The following is an 18,172-nucleotide window of genomic DNA, read 5'->3' as shown; positions in this document are numbered from 1 at the left end:
GCAGTTTTAATTAAAAAATACAATACGGTGAAAAATAAAACTCTAGTTTCACCAAATTACTTTTTGTTCAGTGGGGAAAAAATCCAGATAAATCAGACTTTCTTGCATTTATTTTACAAACGAGGAAATACAAGCCAAGCAGAATAAATCTCTTTTTGCTGAAATGGCAATTTGTTTGTGCTGGAAGTTTTATTTCTTATTGATTAGGTAGTATATATAAAGAGACTCATTACTCTTGAGTATTCTGATTTGGAGAATGTTAACAGGAGACAATTCCGAAGAGACTTTGAGAAATTCTAGGAGCCCGCCTCTAAAGGATATGTGTATTCTGTTTGGTTGTTTATTTGCTTTTGCTGCATTCTTCAAAAAAAGAAGCAAGTAAACAAATACCAACATTTTCAATTTCTTTTTGAAAGTCCAATGCAGCACTAGAAAATACACTGAAAATACATTTTGTTCTAATAATTTAAATTCCTCAAGCTTAACGCTTGGGTTTGTTTCCAAAAAGCACAGCACGTTAGACTATTGAAAAGGGTCCAGAATTTTAAAGACTTGAAAACAGTAAGATTTTCAGGTACAACCTCGTGTGAGCAGCAGTCTCCGGGCTCTGAAGGAATATTTATACGTAAAGTGTGGGAATTATTCCTGAACTATTCCTAATGTGACATTTGAGGAACATCTTTCTATATTTTGCTATTTGGCAGAGTACGTGACAGAGACCAAAAAGTATGAGTCATTCTTATTTTTATTGTGCTGCTGTGTGACTCAGTGGCTTGACACAAAGCTATCTTTGGCACCATTTGAAGAGTTTTGACTCTACTCAGTGGTCTGATGGGATGCTCCCTAAGCCAAATTAACTAGTCCTGCTATATAGTTTGCTTTCCAGCAGAATCCCTTTGTATTACTGTATGAAGTAGGCACAGCCAACTGTGGTTTTAGGGCTTACCAGGGAAGTGACCTCAGCCTGTTTGATTTAGAAACCTGATACTGTCTGGAGTGCCTGGGTGGCTTAGCTAGTTGAACATCTAACTCTTGATTCCAGCTCAGGTCCTGATCCCAGGGTTGTGGGATAGAAACCCGCCTTGGGTTCTGCGCTGAGTTTGAAGCCTGCTTCAGATTCTCCATCTCTTTTCTGCCCCTCTCCCCACACTTGTGTTCTCTCTCTCTAAAATAAAAAAAAAAATTTTTTTAAAGTTTAGAAACCTGATACAGTCAATGTATCCAAGCATTCTCAGACTAAAATATGGCTTGGGGACCAGAGTCTTCTAACTGGGCAAGGGTTCTAGCTTAGGCAGATAATAATTTCCTAACTTAGATAAATGTGCTTAAGCTCTTTGAGTTTCGTTTTCTAAGTGTGGCATAGAGAAGATAGGGTGAACACTATGGGTGAGAAAAAGTGATAATAGGTGAAAACCATTTGAATGAAGGTCCACCACATTGAAGGTGCTGGATAAAGGACGATGTGGTAGCATGACACAATGTAAAGAGATCTGAAGTAGACTTCTTTTATTAACATTTTTTAAAAATATTTATTTATTTTTGAGAGAGAGAGAGAGACAGACAGACAGACAGACAGAGCATGAGCAGGGGAGGGGCAGAGAGAGAGGGAGACACCGAATCTGAAGCAGGCTCCAGGTTCTGAGCTGTCAGCACAGAGCCGGACGCAGGGCTCGAACCCACAAGCAGTGAGATCGTGACCTGAGCCAAAGTTGGCCTCTTAGCCAACTAAGCCACCCAGGCATCCCCCGAAAGAGGCTTTTATTTTAGAAAGGTAAGTCTGATAAACAAAGTAGAGGGTAGGCTGGGGGTAGAGGGTAAATCCTAGAAGCAGAAACAATTTTCTGATAGACCCTGGAAGTCTAGGCCAATAACCTAACACAAAAGGCTGGTTTATAAAGCAAAATGCTATTTGTTTATTTGGAATAAACTAAGCATAATATTTAGGTTCAATACATGTGATATTGATAGTCTCAACCTTTTTTAAAAATCATTCACAGAAATGATACGGAGATACATTATAGTGTTAGTGATCATCCAACGTAGGTTCTACCCACAATTGCACTGTCATTCTGTCTCCCTGTGAAGACAAACAAGGATTATGTTTTACTCAGCACTTAAATAAATTGTGCATTTCTTAGGAGTCGAAAGGGCACTCAGGTATTACTATCTTGGGCACTTTATGTAAGCATAACTTAGCAAATGATACATCAAAAAGAAGTGAAGATATACCAGCCCCTGGAACTGGGTAACTGACGTTCATTTTGTATCAGCTTTGTTTTCCAGGTGAGTCTGTGTCAAGGGCCCACTCTTCCAGCGAGGGTCTCAGATTGACAAATCAATTTCTTCCTCCTCTCAGAGTTAACCAGATCAATTATGGTGTCCTGCCGGCAATAGCACATGTATCCCTTGACCCACGTAAAATCATGAGGCAAGTGTTTGTTCTGTAGGCAATGGACCAGGTAGTCTTGATAATTACCTAGACTTTAGCCAGGAGCTGACCAGCACGTTTCTCATATTTGGTCCTGGTTACAAGCACACCCTACCCATTGGTACCGTTTCTCATATGTGGTCCACTTGCTCCAGAATCATTTGAGCTGCTTACTGAAAATATGGATTCTGCAACTCAATTCAGACCTTTCAAGTCTCTTGGGATGGGTCCTAGGAATCTGTATAGCATCCACTGTGGGTGGTGGTGGTGATGGGAAGGCTCATAGGATCCTTTACTCCATCTATGGCCAACAGGAGCTACGAAACTCCCTGGGAGCCCACTGTGTGCTGGCATGGGGGTTTTTGTGAGGTAAGCACGGTGCACTTGCCACCTAGGCTTGGCTCCCTCTCTAAACATCCATCTCCCAAGTAAATGGGCCCACATGTCCCTCCCCACTCATCAAGCAGAAGAATCAGAAGACACAAGTGGGTCTAAGAAACAGGAAAGATGGAAATCCCTGGGTTTACAACCAGCCTAATCCATTCATAGGGGTGGGAATTAGGGAATAGGGCTCTAAACTTCAGCAAGTCAGAAATGAGCATTTGCTAGAAAAGCAGTTGTCAAACTTTTCATCTCCATACCACTTACACTCTTAAAAAATAGTTGAGGATCCCAGAATTCTTTTGCTTACGTTCAAGCTATCAACGTTTGCTGTGTTAGCCATTAGAACTGAGGATGCTTGAAAACATTAAATAATTCCTCAAAAATAACAAACTCATGGGGGTGCCTGGGTGGCTCAATCGGTTAAGCGTCCAACCCTTGATTTTGGCTCATGTCGTGGTCTCATGGTTCTGGGAGTTCAAACCCCATATCAGGCTCTGTGCTGACAGTGGGGAACCTGCCTGGGATTCTGTCTCTCCCTCTCTCTGCCCCTCCCCCATTTGCTCTCTATCCCTCCCGCAAAATAAATTAAAAATATTAAAAAAAATAACAAACTCATTAGACGTTAACATAATTGCTTATTTTTATTTGAAGAAACTCTAATTTTCTCAAAATCAAACAGTGAGAAGAGAGACATTATTTAAAAAAATTTTTTTGTTAATGTTTGTTTTTGAGAGAGAGAGAGACAGAGTGCGAGGCGGGGGGGGGGGGGGGGGGGGAGGGGAAGACAGAGAGGGAGACACAGAATCCCAAGCAGGCTGTGGGCTCTGAGCTGTCAGCACAGAGTCCGATGTGGGGCTCCAACCCACAAACTGTGAGATCAAGACCTGAGTCGAAGTTGGACACTTAACCGACTGAACCACCCAGGAGCCCTGAAGAGAGGTATTATTTTATACTTTTACAAATACTGTTAATGTCTACCTTAATGTAATACAGTTCTTATATCTGCTTTTACAATTGATTTGTGGCAATATGTTGTCTTGTTTGAGGTATATGAAGAAAATGTGGTCTCGTATAGACATAGACATGTAGTTCAAAATGGAAGGAGTATTTCAGTAGCCTTTTCAGATAATTGTGGATATTCCTGTTTGATGTGATGCCCAAAGTTAATAAGTGGTAGTTTTTTAAAGCTTGGTTGTAGTATGTTCAATCCAACCCTATCAATGAACTCTTCGTTCTCTGCTACATGAAAACCCATGAAAACTTTGAATGGATATTGTACCCATGTAGGATTTTATACCTTTACCCATTGATATTCAGAAAATACCAGTTCACCTTAGTCCACAGGTCTTCTAAATACTGACACATTTCAATTTACAATATGGAAAACATTGCTGTATTGGCAAAAATACAACAACCTGGGTGATGGTGAGAAAACAGAAATGTCCTGTCTTCTGGGTCTGGAGGCTAGAAGTCAGAAACCAAGGTGTGGTCAGGGCCATAATCCCTCCAACCTGTAGGGGAATTCCTTCTTGCCTCTTTCTACCTCTGGAGGTTTGCCAACAATCTTTGGTGTTCCTTGCCTCGTGGCACATCACCAGAGTCCTCCATCATCACATGGTGCCCTCCCCGTGTGTCATCACATTGTCTTCCTCTGTGCCTGTCTGTCTCCGTGTACAAATGTCCCCCCTTTTTAAGGACACCTGTCATATTGGATTTGAGCTGACCCTTAATGACCTCATGTTAACTCAACTATATTTGTAAAGGCCCTATTTCCAAATAAAGCCACAATCTGAGGTCCTGGATGTTAGGACTTGAACTTTTTTTTTTTTTTGAGGGACACAATTCAAGATACAACACTTGCAATCATTAACGTCACCACTGAACTCATTCCAAAAAGTCTGCAATTATTATGAAGCTTATAGTGGTGGATACAAGTCTCCCCAAATTCCAATTTTTGCTTGGCAGCTTGCATTTTATCACTGGCAACAAACTTTCGGGTGTTTCCCTTGAAGTGACAGGCTCACTTTGTTCATTTTTAAGAAAATGTCTGCCAAATGCCTAGGTTTCAATAACCACAGTTTGTCGGTTGTTTCTTCAAATAAAAACAGTGCTCTCTAAACATGTTACTAGGGCAGCGTGCTACGCACTCACTTTTTCCGTGTGACTTTCTTAATGAGGAGTCGGGCTGCTGGTTAGAAAGCCTGCGTGTGATTTTTCAGGTGTGACCCGCGGCCATTACAAAAGCTTCACCTGGTAGGCCTTCCGGGGGAGAGCTGCCCTCCCCACACCATACCTGGCACACAGCCGGCCTATCACAGCCTCTGAGCAGAGTTTCCCTGGAGAACTCAGACTCCCCTGATCTGTCATGCTTTTTGCATAATACTTACCTTCCTCACCTGGGCACCTTCCTTTCTAGGTCTCTTGATTAGAAGCCTCGGGCAGAGGTCTTCCTTAGGTGCCTCTGCTTATGGGGGAAGAGGGGAAACGCTTTTCCCCGACTCTGACCCAGCACAAGTACTTTTGCACTCCAAGCCTGACCCTGAACTCTTCCTCCTGAGCCCAGAGGCCACAAAACCACTAGAATCTTTTGTTCGGGCGGCTCCATCAACGGTGAGATGACCCACCTGACCCTCAACTGGTGTGCCCATCCAGGGGGGAAGAAGGAAACGGGAGTCGGCGTTTTTCTCCTGGTTTAGCCTCTTGCTTATCCCATCGCAGTAAGTAAAGGCTTAACTCTTTTCCTTTTTGGCTTGTTCCTTCAGCGAGCTGTTCTGACACGTGACAAACAGCTCCATTTTTTCTCCCAGCTCAACTGAGCTCTGGAGTCCAGAGGGCATTTCCTTGCCAACAGTTATAATACTTGGGGATGTAGCAAGAGTACTCGATGTGTGCTTCCTATTTCGTCATAGGGAGTGATAAAAGGCATGTACTTGCAGGTTGTACAGGTTGAGTTGAATACTATTGTAATATATTTTACTAGGCAACCAAGGACATTCTTAAGTGAACCTGGCCTTTTCTTTTTTCATGGTCAGTGCATGGCAGTAGACTTACTATAACCACTGCAACAGGTTGCGGCCACTGCCTTGATTTCTTCTAAGGCATCAGTTTTACCAACCTTTGCTTCCCTTATCATCAGTGCAAATATCAACACAGTGAAAGGCACACAACACTTCAGCATTATTGTGAGAATGGTTTTGACCTCGAGGACCCCCCGAAAACGTTTCAGGGTCTCCCAAGGAGCCACACCACCCTTTGAGAACCTCTGTGTGAGTATAGTCTCTGAGCCGCATGACCTCCCCCATGGTAGCCTAGCATGATGGTGTTACAGAAACTGATGGAAGTTTTGAAGTCTGGGAAATCAGGATCTTAGCTATTCTTCCATCTCTAATATGTGACAGTTTGTCAGGCTAAAAGAGTGTGTTTGTGCTCTTCATCTTCAGTTGCAAAAGCTGGGCAGGGTCAAGTGCTCTGAGCAAAATCCTGAACCAAGAGAAGCCTGAGAGGGATGTGTTTGCCTTGGGCCAAGCCTGAACAAGAGAAAGTATACCTCCTTTTTCTTGTGGACCAAATTCCATGTAGAGAGAGCACAGCATCCGCCATGGGGGGAGAGACTTCAGCAACGATCTCGTACTGGCAAACTTAGGGATGCTGGTTTTCCCAGAGACCACTGCCAAATCTTTCAGGGATCTCAAATCACAGCAGCGTGTTTCCATTTGAAATGTTGCTGCCATAAAACCTTGGGAACCTGTGATGACATTAGTAGCCAGTGGTCTGCAATAAATGTGGACAATTAGTACAGAACTCACCAAAAATGGGAGGAATGTTTGGTCTTCTATCAATATTTATTAAAAAAAAAAGTAAGTCATTCCACCCACAGTCCTCCAGGAATGTTTGAGATGATAATCATCCTTAACTGGGAACACAACAGAAAGCCCTTAGCTGACCATTCCAGCCCTGATTATCTTTCCAGTCTCAGCTCTTGTGGGTTTCTGCCCTGACTTTCCACATTCCAGCCAGCCTCCCAGAGCAGGACAGGCCACATTCTCTTGCATTCCTCCATCATTACCTCTCCTGTCCTTCTGCTTCTGACAGCTTTCTTCCACCTCTCTGGACCTCCTCCACTGGCCAAACTGTGAGTCACCCTTGAGGACTCAGCCCATGCCTGTCAAAAGTCTTTCCTGGTGTCTAACATGTTGATTTTGCAGCTATGTTGACTTGTGGACATTCCAAGTACTTGTGACCTTGGGGTGTTTTCCAACACCAACAACCAATTCTCTGATTCTCTGGATGCCAGTTGGGTGTTCTGACCCTAACTAGCTGGGGTTAGCATGAGATTCCATAAGTTAAAGGAGTCAGGTTCCACAACACTGCCCCCGCTTCAGGTGCCAATCACAAATCCTGGGCAACCTGTCCTGACCTACCAGCTATACACTGGGGCTTCCCACAATTCACTCATCAGTTTTGATAATTTGCTAAAACAAGCCACAGAACTCACAAAGGCCCCGAACTTCTGTTTCCTGGCTTGTTGTAGAGGATGCAAATGAACTACTAGATGAAGAGGTATACAGGGCTATGTCTGGAAGAAGCACAGGCACTTCTGTCTCTGTGGAGTTGAGGGACACCAACTTCCCTACACATTGATATGTTCACCAAATCTGAAGCTCTCTGAACGCCACTGTTTAGGACTTTTTATGAAGGTTTCATTACATAGGCATTATTGATTAACTTATTGGCCATTGATGGATGATCGCCCCAATCTCTAGTACCTTTCTCCTCCCCAGAGGTTGGGGCTGAGGGTTTCAAGTTTCTAATCAGGACTTGGTCTTTCTGGCCACCCAGTGAGCTATCTAGGGGCCTGCCAGAAAAAAAGGATGCTTTTATCACCTTTATTATGCAGGAAATTCCAAAGGTTTTAGGAGCTCCGTGCCAGGAACCAGGAACAAAGATTAAACTTCTTTTTATGACACCAAAGATCCTATAATCCAAGGCATTGTACCTTATCTGTATCAGTCACATATTCAATCCATTTTCATATTTCCATATCTCAGATGAGGGCTCAGGGATAGGGTGACATTTGGACATAGGATGAAGTTCAAGGTTATGGTGAAGGAGTCAATGGCATATGTTGTTGGATAATTTTGAAAAGGTAAAAATTTAATGTAGAAAGTTTAGATTATAAAATGCCTATGACATTACACGTTTATAATTGCATCTCTGCCTCCTGCTTTGTAACCTAATCTCCCAGATGGATTTAGTAATCATAGTAATCAGAGTATGCATCCTGGGCATACTTCTATCATAGCACTTACCGACATTGTATCTTAATTTCTTACATATTCATTTATCCTACTGGGTTTTACGTAGGAAGTCTTTCTTTTCAATCTCCCCCTCATGTAAAAATCTTTCACATTCCCTCCTTTCTGCTGTATCCTCTATTTCATACAGGAATCTACCATAGCACCTGTAACACGGTGATTATTTACTTACGTGTTTCAGAATTTGACTTCTAGATCTCTAGCCTTTTGACAATTTAGACCACCATTTACTGGTCCTATATTCCCAATGTCCATACTGACGTTTAGTCAATATGTCTTGAATGCTGGAAGATATGAATTCAATGTCTGTTTCCCTAATGTCATCACCTGTAACTTGTATTTTCTTGTCACATATCCAAGTAGCCCCCCACATGTGACATTTTATATCTACACTACTGTAACCTACCTCCCATCTGTGCTTCTTGGACACATGGGCTACTACCTTCTCAAACTCCCTAATAACTGTGTTTCTTTGCTTGCCTTGTCGCTGATGATTCTCTATATCATCATATTATTAACTCTCTATATCATCATATTCATTTAGCTCAATTAAGACTAATGCATCAATTGCCTACTACCAGACTTGTAGCAGAGGCTCACCTGAAGGGGCTTTTTTTGTATCGATTTCTTCTGGGCACACTCTCTAATGGTCTCAGAGTAGCCCCAGTACTGAAGGCCTTAGGGTAGCTGGTCAGTTGAATGTCACTACTGGACTCTGAAATAAACAGACATTTGCATCCCCCCTGCAGCATCCAGAGACTATTCTATGTAAGGTTATATAATTTCTCTTTACATTCTAATGGTAGTGAAGATTCACACCAGGTTTTGAAATATTCAAAGGTAACTTAAAAGTCACGGTGTTTTTTGATAAAGAATTGGGTAGTTTTTACAAAATAACCACTACAGGTCATCCTATACAAGTTACTTATAAAGTCAAACTATAAGATGGTGTTTAAATAACACTAATGGATAATTTTCTCTTAAGTGAGGCTTGCTCACTACTTTTCTTCTTTCAATATTTACTTATCATCTGCTACATTCCAAATGTTTTTCTAGCAATCGAGCACTTTTCTTGCCCTCTGGGAGTTTACAATGTGGTTGGCTAAGTGGGGTGTGGGTGTGTGTAACTTATTATATGATAGTTGCCACAATATTTATACACATATTCATTTAGAATATATTGTTAGCTTCTGTGATGTGCCAGATGCTGTTGTGATATTAATGAACTGTGACTCTTAGAAGTCATATGGTTTTTAAATATTTGATTAGTCATCTCTGTTAAATCTCTTCATTCCTTCCTATTAATAGCTTCAAAATTAATAAAAAAATTCACTGAAATGATGAAGTTTTAGTAAATAAGTAATAATGAGTTTGAACGATGAGTAATATTTCATTAAGAGAAATTTTAGCTCTTCATACATTCTGTAACGGAGAAAATGTATCCTGGAAGGATTATTCAATTCTACCCTTTTTTAAAAAAATTTTTTTTTAACGTTTATTTATTTTTGAGACAGAGAGAGACAGAGCATGAACAGGGGAGGAGCAGAGAGAGAGGGAGACACAGAATCTGAAACAAGCTCCAGGCTCTGAGCAGTCAGCACAGAGCCCGACGCGGGGCTTGAACTCACAGATCGTGAGATCATGACCTGAGCCGAAGTCAGACGCTTAACCAACCAAGCCTCCCAGGCACCCCCAATTCTACTCTTTATTTTTTTTTAACGTTTTATTTTTTATTTTTGAGACAGAGAGAGACAGAGCATGAACAGGGGAGGGGCAGAGAGAGAGGGAGACACAGAATCTGAAACAGGCTCCAGGCTCTGAGCGGTCAGCACAGAGCCCGACGCGGGGCTCGAACTCACGGACGGTGAGATCATGACCTGAGCCGAAGTGGGACGCCTAACCGACCGAGCCACCCAGGCGCCCCTCAATTCTACTCTTTAAAAGGGGACTGAAATAGCGTTGCATATGAGTCTTAGAAAAAGAAAAAGGTTTTAGTTCTATGTGGATCCTTTGAAATGTGAAAAACCTGGTTTACTTGTTTAAATCAGGTATTATTGCAATGAACTTTAGAAGAGTTAGCTAGTTTGGTACCAGGAGAAATGTTTACATTATTTCATTTACTGATAAAGATTATAATTCGCCATGCTCTCTGCATGAAAATATTTGATACAAACAGAATTAAGGATGACTTCAAATCAGATGGAGAAGATAGTGTACAAGTATGTCTATGTTATTTCCTTATAGAACAAAATAAAAAGGAGTCTGGTATCTTTCTCATGTCTACAGTTATTTATTGCATCAAAGGAGAGGTCTGGTAGGAAAATAATGTTTTGTTTTGTTTTGTTTTGTTTTGTTTTTTCTCCTAGTGAGAAAGGACAGCCTTAAAGTAAAGAGGTGAAAATTGGTTTGATAACTCAGAATAAAAAAGGATTACCTTTGCCTGAAATACCCAGAGGCTCAGAATTGGAAACCTGTAAACTTCTGGGCCAGCACTATGTGGTCACCCTGGAGACATCTGAGCCTTAATGCAAGGGGAGACATCTGATGGCATTCCTTGTTACAGACAGGTGAAAGAAACTGTGTAAGTCACACATTGTGTGGAATATCTATTTTTCATTAAATAGTTATTAAGAAAAGTAAAACTACTTTCAAGTTCCAAGTCTTAAGATTTGTGAGTACCATATTCAGGAAAATAATTTTCCAGAAGTGTAAGAAAATAGACCGTTATTTCTAAATAGATAATTGACACTCTGAAATAAATTGGTTTTAAGTGAGAGTTGTTAATCTGATGTTCAATATTCCCGTTTTTATAAATAATAGATTTAGCTTACTAAAAATCATCATTTTTCATAATCAAAAAATGATTTTCTTAATTTTCATAACTGTTACAACAAAAATCAGTGACCAAAAAGGAAAATAAAGGGTTTATAGCTTTCTTTAAACATTTCAACCTACTTGATTTTGGAAACCAAAGCATAGAGTTGCTTTTTAATGCTTTTGGATTTATGCATAATATTGTATTCATTTCTGCCTTCTTACTGCTCCATTTCCATTGCCTCTGGGTATATTAACCGAAAAGATTAAAAACATAAATTATCATAACTAATAAAATGCTTTTATAGGCAATATAAGAGAAAAACTTGTATTTCTATGGGAGTGTGGTTCATACTGACCATGCTAATTACTATCCTGACCAAATTTTCCTTGGATGGGCATATATTTTTTTTTTAACCGAGGAAAACAGAAATTTTCAAGGTCATTGACCTAACCCATTACTTAATTATTTATAACCATCATAATAACACATATTTTTTCTCTTTCCATTTATTTGAATCAGGATTCAAATAAGTCGTATTTTGTGATTGGCTGATATGCCTCTCTAGACTTTCCCATTGTCTGGATTGTGCAGACTGTATCTTTGTGAAATCGTTTAACATGTTACTTTGTGTTCTAAATTTCCTGTAAATTGAAGTTAGCTCTAGAGACCTGATCAGATTCAGGTTTGATTGCCTTGGCAAATGGTGGATTCTCCTATCAGGAGACAGTCAATGTTGGGCTATTTCTCTTTTGGTGGTGTCAGTAACCATTAATACTTAATAGCTGAATCCAATTGGGGGTTTCAAAAATGGTGACTTCCCAAACTATCAAATTATCTTTTTATTCTCGTCATTTTTTATCTGGGATACTTTAAAAAGCGTTGTTCTCTTCATCTCATATTGTTTTACCAGTGGTATAGTTCATGTAGGAAACAGGATAAATGCTTGGGATGTTCCCTTTATCTTTCAAGTCTTCCAAATAATGAATTGATTCTTCATCATTCTCCAGAGGTGACAAGTTAGCCTTTTTAAATTAATCAATTAAATTTTTTTTTTTTACTACTCTTATGAACTCGTGAATTTAACCATACTTGGTTTCTCAATCCATAGTAAATTTAATCATTTTTGAAGTTAAACGTAGCTCACTTCAGGCCTCTTTAAGCTGACGCTCAAGTCCTATTGACGTGCTCTTAGTAGTCACTGGTAGCTTCCTTGCTATCTGATACGTTCAGATGTTTTAGATTTATTTTCTACATTGCCTACTACAGGTCTGGAATTTCTCTAAGGATCTCTGTTTCCGTTTAGAGGGAAATGTACTTAGAGATCACAATCTGGGTGCTGGGTTCCTCATTGGTTTCAAGTATCTTTCAGACGATAAGGTGGGGAAATACGTACACCCCAAAATAGATAAGTATAAATAGGTATTAATAGAAAAATCTATGTACATGTCATCATGAATTCTATTTGTTACATTTAATTCAAATTCAGGACAATAGTGTTTTGTCGTTGTTGTTTTTGCCTAACATCTTCTGTCTGCGTCTCTTTCGCCCACCACGGTAAGAATAAGGAATCCTGATTTACAGCCACACCAGGAATAAACTAAAATATTGCTGAACTACTCAATTAGTTCATTCTACAATCCACATATAAGTGTTTCAAGATAACAACACCAACTTGCTAACTGCCAACAGCATGATTAATGAAGAGTTTAAGATTTTGTTTTCAGGGGTGCCTGGGTGGCGCAGTCGGTTGAGATTCCGACTTCAGCCAGGTCACGATCTCGCGGTCCGTGAGTTCGAGCCCTGCGTCAGGCTCTGGGCTGATGGCTCAGAGCCTGGAGCCTGTTTCCGATTCTGTGTCTCCCTCTCTCTCTGCCCCTCCCCCGTTCATGCTCTGTCTCTCTCTGTCCCAAAAATAAATAAAACGTTGAAAAAAATTTTTTTAATAAAAAAAAAAGATTTTGTTTTCAAAACCTTATCTTAAAATAAAATCTTATCTTAAAACAACTTTTAACGGTTATTTTCACCCTTAAATTATATTCCAATAGGCAGTAATTAAAAAATTACTGTTTTTAATGTCACTTGGAATAGTTTCTTTCTATGTGATTATGCCACCAATTAGGTACACATTTATTTTTATTTTATTTTATGTTTTTAATTTTTTTTCAATGTTTATTTATTTTTGGGACAGAGAGAGACAGAGCATGAACGGGGGAGGGGCAGAGAGAGAGAGGGAGACACAGAATCGGAAACAGGCTCCAGGCTCTGGGCCATCAGCCCAGAGCCTGACGCGGGGCTCGAACTCCCGGACCGCGAGATCGTGACCTGGCTGAAGTCGGACGCTTAACCGACTGCGCCACCCAGGTGCCCCTTTATTTTATGTTTTTAAGGATTTTAAAAAAAATTTGATTTTAAGTGCCTTTATAAGTAAGGGCCAATTTACTGCTTACAATTTTTCAGGGGAGGGGCAAGTTAAAGAAATCAAGAGTAAAGAGGATCTAGGCTCAGCCAAGTCTAATAAATCATGCAAGTCAAAAAAGTTAGAATTTAAACCTATACTTCTGCACAAACCCAAAGGCTTAACACTGTATTAACATAATGATTTTGAATAAGTTTCATGTCAGTCTAAATGAAGTATCTAGTTATAATCAGTAAGTTAGTTTTTGAGTTTGACTATAGTTTTTAGTGAATGTTCAAATAAAGGAAAAATGAATGTTTGCTTCCACTCTGGTGACACAATATTTTTTGTAAAATTTGCAGATTATATATTTATTGTTCTGAGCTTGGATTTGTAGCAGGCATGATTTATAAGAATACGTCTTTACCATCAGTTCATTTATCTGTAAAGTGGTGACAGCACTCATTCCTTCATTATTTAGCAACTAGGTATTGAGTTTCGACTATACTAGATACCGTGCTGGTTATTGTTGATCAAGAATAAGAAATAAGACACTTTCTACACTCAAGGAGATTGCACTCTTGCTGAGAAGACAAAGCTATAAAGAAGCAATTATAATGTAGGGTGGTAAATGTCATACTAGAAGTATATACTGGATGCCATAGGTACATATAGGAAAGACAAAGCATCTGGTACAGCTGGGGAGGTAAAGATGAATATCCTCATGAAATCTTTACTTTGTGGAGCACAGAAGGAGCAATTAAAATTAGCCAGGTTGGAGGATGAGAGGAATAAGATATTTTCCATGTGAAAGAGTACACAGGGTTAAGAGTTTGAAATATTATCTAGTATGTGTTTCGGCGTCTGTGACTCCTTTTCCCCTGAAGGCTTTCTAACATTAAAATAAGATTTCAAAATAATTAAAATCTTCATGTGTTAATGTTCATAAAATTCATGTTACAAATGGGCTTTGCTAACTTATTAGGATCAAAGTTGAATTACTTTAAGGAAAAGCATTAGTGTCCTATTCTGTTTTTAAGATATGTAGAAGGAAGAAAAAATAAGCATTTATTTATAAAGTACAAAATAAAGAAAGATTTAGGAATTATTCAGCTAATTTCATCACTTCAGACCAGGCTGGGCAGTGATACAATTTATTATGCCATATCATTCATGGTGTGATTGTATAAGAAAGATAAATTTGTTTTACTATGTTCTCTAAATTCTTTTTGTTTGTTTGTTTTAACATTTGTTTATTGTTGAGACACAGAGAGAGAGACAGAGCACAAGCAGGGGAAGGACAGGGGAGGGGCAAGGGAGGGGCAGAGAGAGAGGGAGACACAGGCTCCAGGCTCTGAGCTGTCAGCACAAAGCCTGACATGGGGCTCGCACTCACGAACTGCAAGATCATGACCTGAGTTGAAGTCGGACTCTTAACCCACTGAGCCACCCAGGTGCCCCAAATGTTGTCCATATTCTGTACATTTTCTATCATTGTATAGAAGTTCTTACTGAAAGTCTAAAGTTATAATTATTTATTGCCATAAGTATGTGGGTGTCAAAACCAAAACATATCAGCAATTCATTAAATCTATATCTAAAAAGTAACATTTGTTCTTATGCTTGTATGTATGTAAATCTTAAAATTATATGGACTGTAAAATGAATTCTAATGCATTGTGCTTTAGACAGTTAGAATCAATCAAATATGTATTCTTAGAAAAGACTTTAAGGTTTATTACCTAGGAAAGGGAGGAAAAGATCTCAAAAAGAATGAAGAATCAATTATTTTTTAAGTTTGAGTTTCATTATGTATTTTTTGATAAGTCCATAGCATGAAGTATCTTAAAAGCAATTCTGAATTACAAGAAGCAAGCACTTGAGAAGGAAAAATGCTTTGGAATGTTAAGGACTTTTCTTTTGCATGTCAAATATAAAGCCTGGCTGTATCAGGGCATTGAGTTCCATATTTTAAGTCACAGAAAGGAGAAAAGTGTAGAATGACAAAAAATAGTTTTCCATTATTCAGAGAGTGGATTAAGATTCTTCTGAATTGGGGAGGAGTCTGAAGAACACTGGTCAGAATATGAAGAACATTTAGATCAGTTTAGAAATTCTGCTACCATCTTCTGGCCTCTTCCAAGGGGAATCTTGGAGAGGGAGGGGCAATGGAAGTGCTAGATAGGTTTGGAGATCTAATTCAAGGGAGAGGCAATATGGCAGCCTGCCCTATTACCAATAGAAGGGAGGTGGTGAGGATGACAGACCGAGTGCCCTCTCAAGTCTCTCAGCTCCTGTGAGATATAAGGGAGATCAAAATGTTCCAATGTGCCCAAGGAGAGTGCAGAAGACAGCTGAGGATGAAGTGCTTAGAGTAGATAGATCATCAGCAGAGCAAGCGAAGGACAACCACCAAGACAAGGAGAGACAATCCTCCCATCAGCAGAGGCTAGCAATAGAGGATGACACTGGGACCAGATGTTCCTTTCTAAATTTGAAGAAGCCATATTTCACTCTGGTGACAAGAGAAAGAAAAAGGTGATGGCTGAAAATTCTAGAAGCGTTCTTAAACCCAAAGTCTCCTTCATAAGATACTTTCCTTAAAAGAAGGTACTTAGCAGGTTCAGAACAACCTTTGTCTCCTTACATATAAACTCCTGGGTGGTCACAGGTAGTTCTATCCTGCACTGGCACCATTCCTGCAGTAAGGACGTCAAGCTCTCTCTCTCTCTAGACAAGACAGCTCCTTTAAATTTAAATCCCATGTTACCTGTAACTTGTCCAAAAGGAACTCTTCTTTGCCTCTAAATATCTTCATTTCAGTGAATGACATAGCGTTCTAGCTAGGTATCCAGACCTCTTGCATTATACCCTCTCACTCCATTGTCAACCAACCAGTTACTACTCTTAACACTCTCAGATGCTTCCCTCTTGTCCATCCCTGTTACCACTAACTCATTTCAAGCCAGATGTAAGATTTGAAACAGTCTAATTGGTTTTCTTGATTTAATCCTTGATTTTCCCCCCGATATTCCCTAAAACACAGTCAGAATGGTATTTTGCAAATTCAATTCAATTCTAATTAAGTTACTTGTGACTTAAACATTTTCTCTTTTCAACAACTTTTTTCTCATGACAAACTTTAAACTATTTATCTTGATAAGCAAGTCTGTGCGTGATATGGTGTTAACTTTGCATTCTTATTTTACTATTCACCATTAAACTGTTAGCTCTACGTGTGTTAATATCTTTTAGTTCCAGAATCCCTTGTGTTTTTGGGTTGTTTTTTTTTTTTTTTTTTGCACATGCTATTTAAATTACCTGAAACATTGCCCTGACCACCCTTCCCCATGTTCACAATAAGTGCTGCAGATTCTCATCTCCGAGTCTTGTTTGATGATCTTGTGCAGATTTTTCCTTTCTTTGCTTTTTCATATGATTTTTTTTGTTCCACTTAATTTTTGCATTTTGTCCTTCCTCATTTTCACACATCAGTTGGAAAAAATATCCTCAGGATGGAGTCTGGGACATATTTATATATGTATTTTCCTGAATGATAGAAAAAAGGGGAAAAGATTAGCCTTTGTCTTGGTTAATGGCACCACCAGTCATCCTGCAAATGAATCAGAAACTAAGGTATTGTTTTTCTTCTATCCTTTATGTTGAGTTCATCATGAAGTTTTATTAATTCCATTTCCCAAATATTCCCTTTTGATCCCACTATCACTGTTGCAGCTCAGACATACCCCATCATAGCACTGACCATTTAAGTTTCCTTTGTTTCTAGCTTTGCTCTTCAAATGACCCAAAATGGAAACCTAGCATTAATGCTCTACTATTTAAAACCTTCCTGCTTAACTAGTTCTTTATCACCCACAGTCTACACGCATGACATCTAGGATGAAAGTCTGTCTTTCTTTCTTTCTTTCTTTCTTTTTTTCCTCTCCTCCTCCTCCTCCTCCTCCTCCTTCTTCTTTCATTCCCTACAGTGTGACTTTTATCCCTGTTACTGTTTATTCCATGACTGGAAGCCTGTATCTCCTACTTCTCATCATCCATTTTCCCTATCCTTCCCTCTGGCAACCACCCCTTTGTTCTCTGTATTTATGGGTCTGTTTCTGCGGTTTGTTTGTTGTATTTTTGGCAAAATCCTATAGTATTTGTCTTTTTTTGTCTGACTTGTTTCACTTAGCATAATAGCCTCTAGGTCCATTTGTGTTGTTACAAAAGGCAAGATTGCATCCTTTTTTTTATGGCTAAACAATACTCTATTGTATTATATACCATAGCTTTTTTTATCCATCTATTGATGGACAGTTGGTTGCTTCCACATCTTTCCTATTATACATAATGCTTCAATAAACATAAAAGTGCATATATCTTTCTGACTTGGTGTTTTCATTTTTGGGGGGTAAATAGCCAGTAGTGGAATTACTAGATCATATACTATTTCTATTTTTAATTTTTTTGAGGAAACTCCATACTATTTTCCACAATGGCTGCACCAATCTACACTCCCACCAATAGTGGATAAAGGTTACTTTTTTCTCCACATCCATGCTGACACTTGTCATTTCTTATCTTTTTGATACTAGCTACTCTGACCTGGTGTAAGGATTATTCGTTTTGTTGTTGTTTTCTGTGTGTGTGTGTGTGTGTGTGTGTGTGTTGTATAAGTTCCTTGTATATGTTGGATATTAATCCCTTATTGGATATATCATTTGTAAATATCTTCTCCTACCCAGTTGGTGACCTTTTTGTTTTGTTGATGGTTTTCCTTCACTGTGCAAAAGTTTTCTATTTTGCTGTAGTCCCAATCGTTCATTTTTGCT

This window comes from Leopardus geoffroyi, chromosome D3 (assembly GCF_018350155.1).
Source record: "Leopardus geoffroyi isolate Oge1 chromosome D3, O.geoffroyi_Oge1_pat1.0, whole genome shotgun sequence".
Taxonomy (NCBI): Eukaryota; Metazoa; Chordata; class Mammalia; order Carnivora; family Felidae; genus Leopardus; species Leopardus geoffroyi.
The sequence above is the reverse complement of the archived record's forward strand: the minus strand, read 5'-3'. Positions refer to the sequence as shown.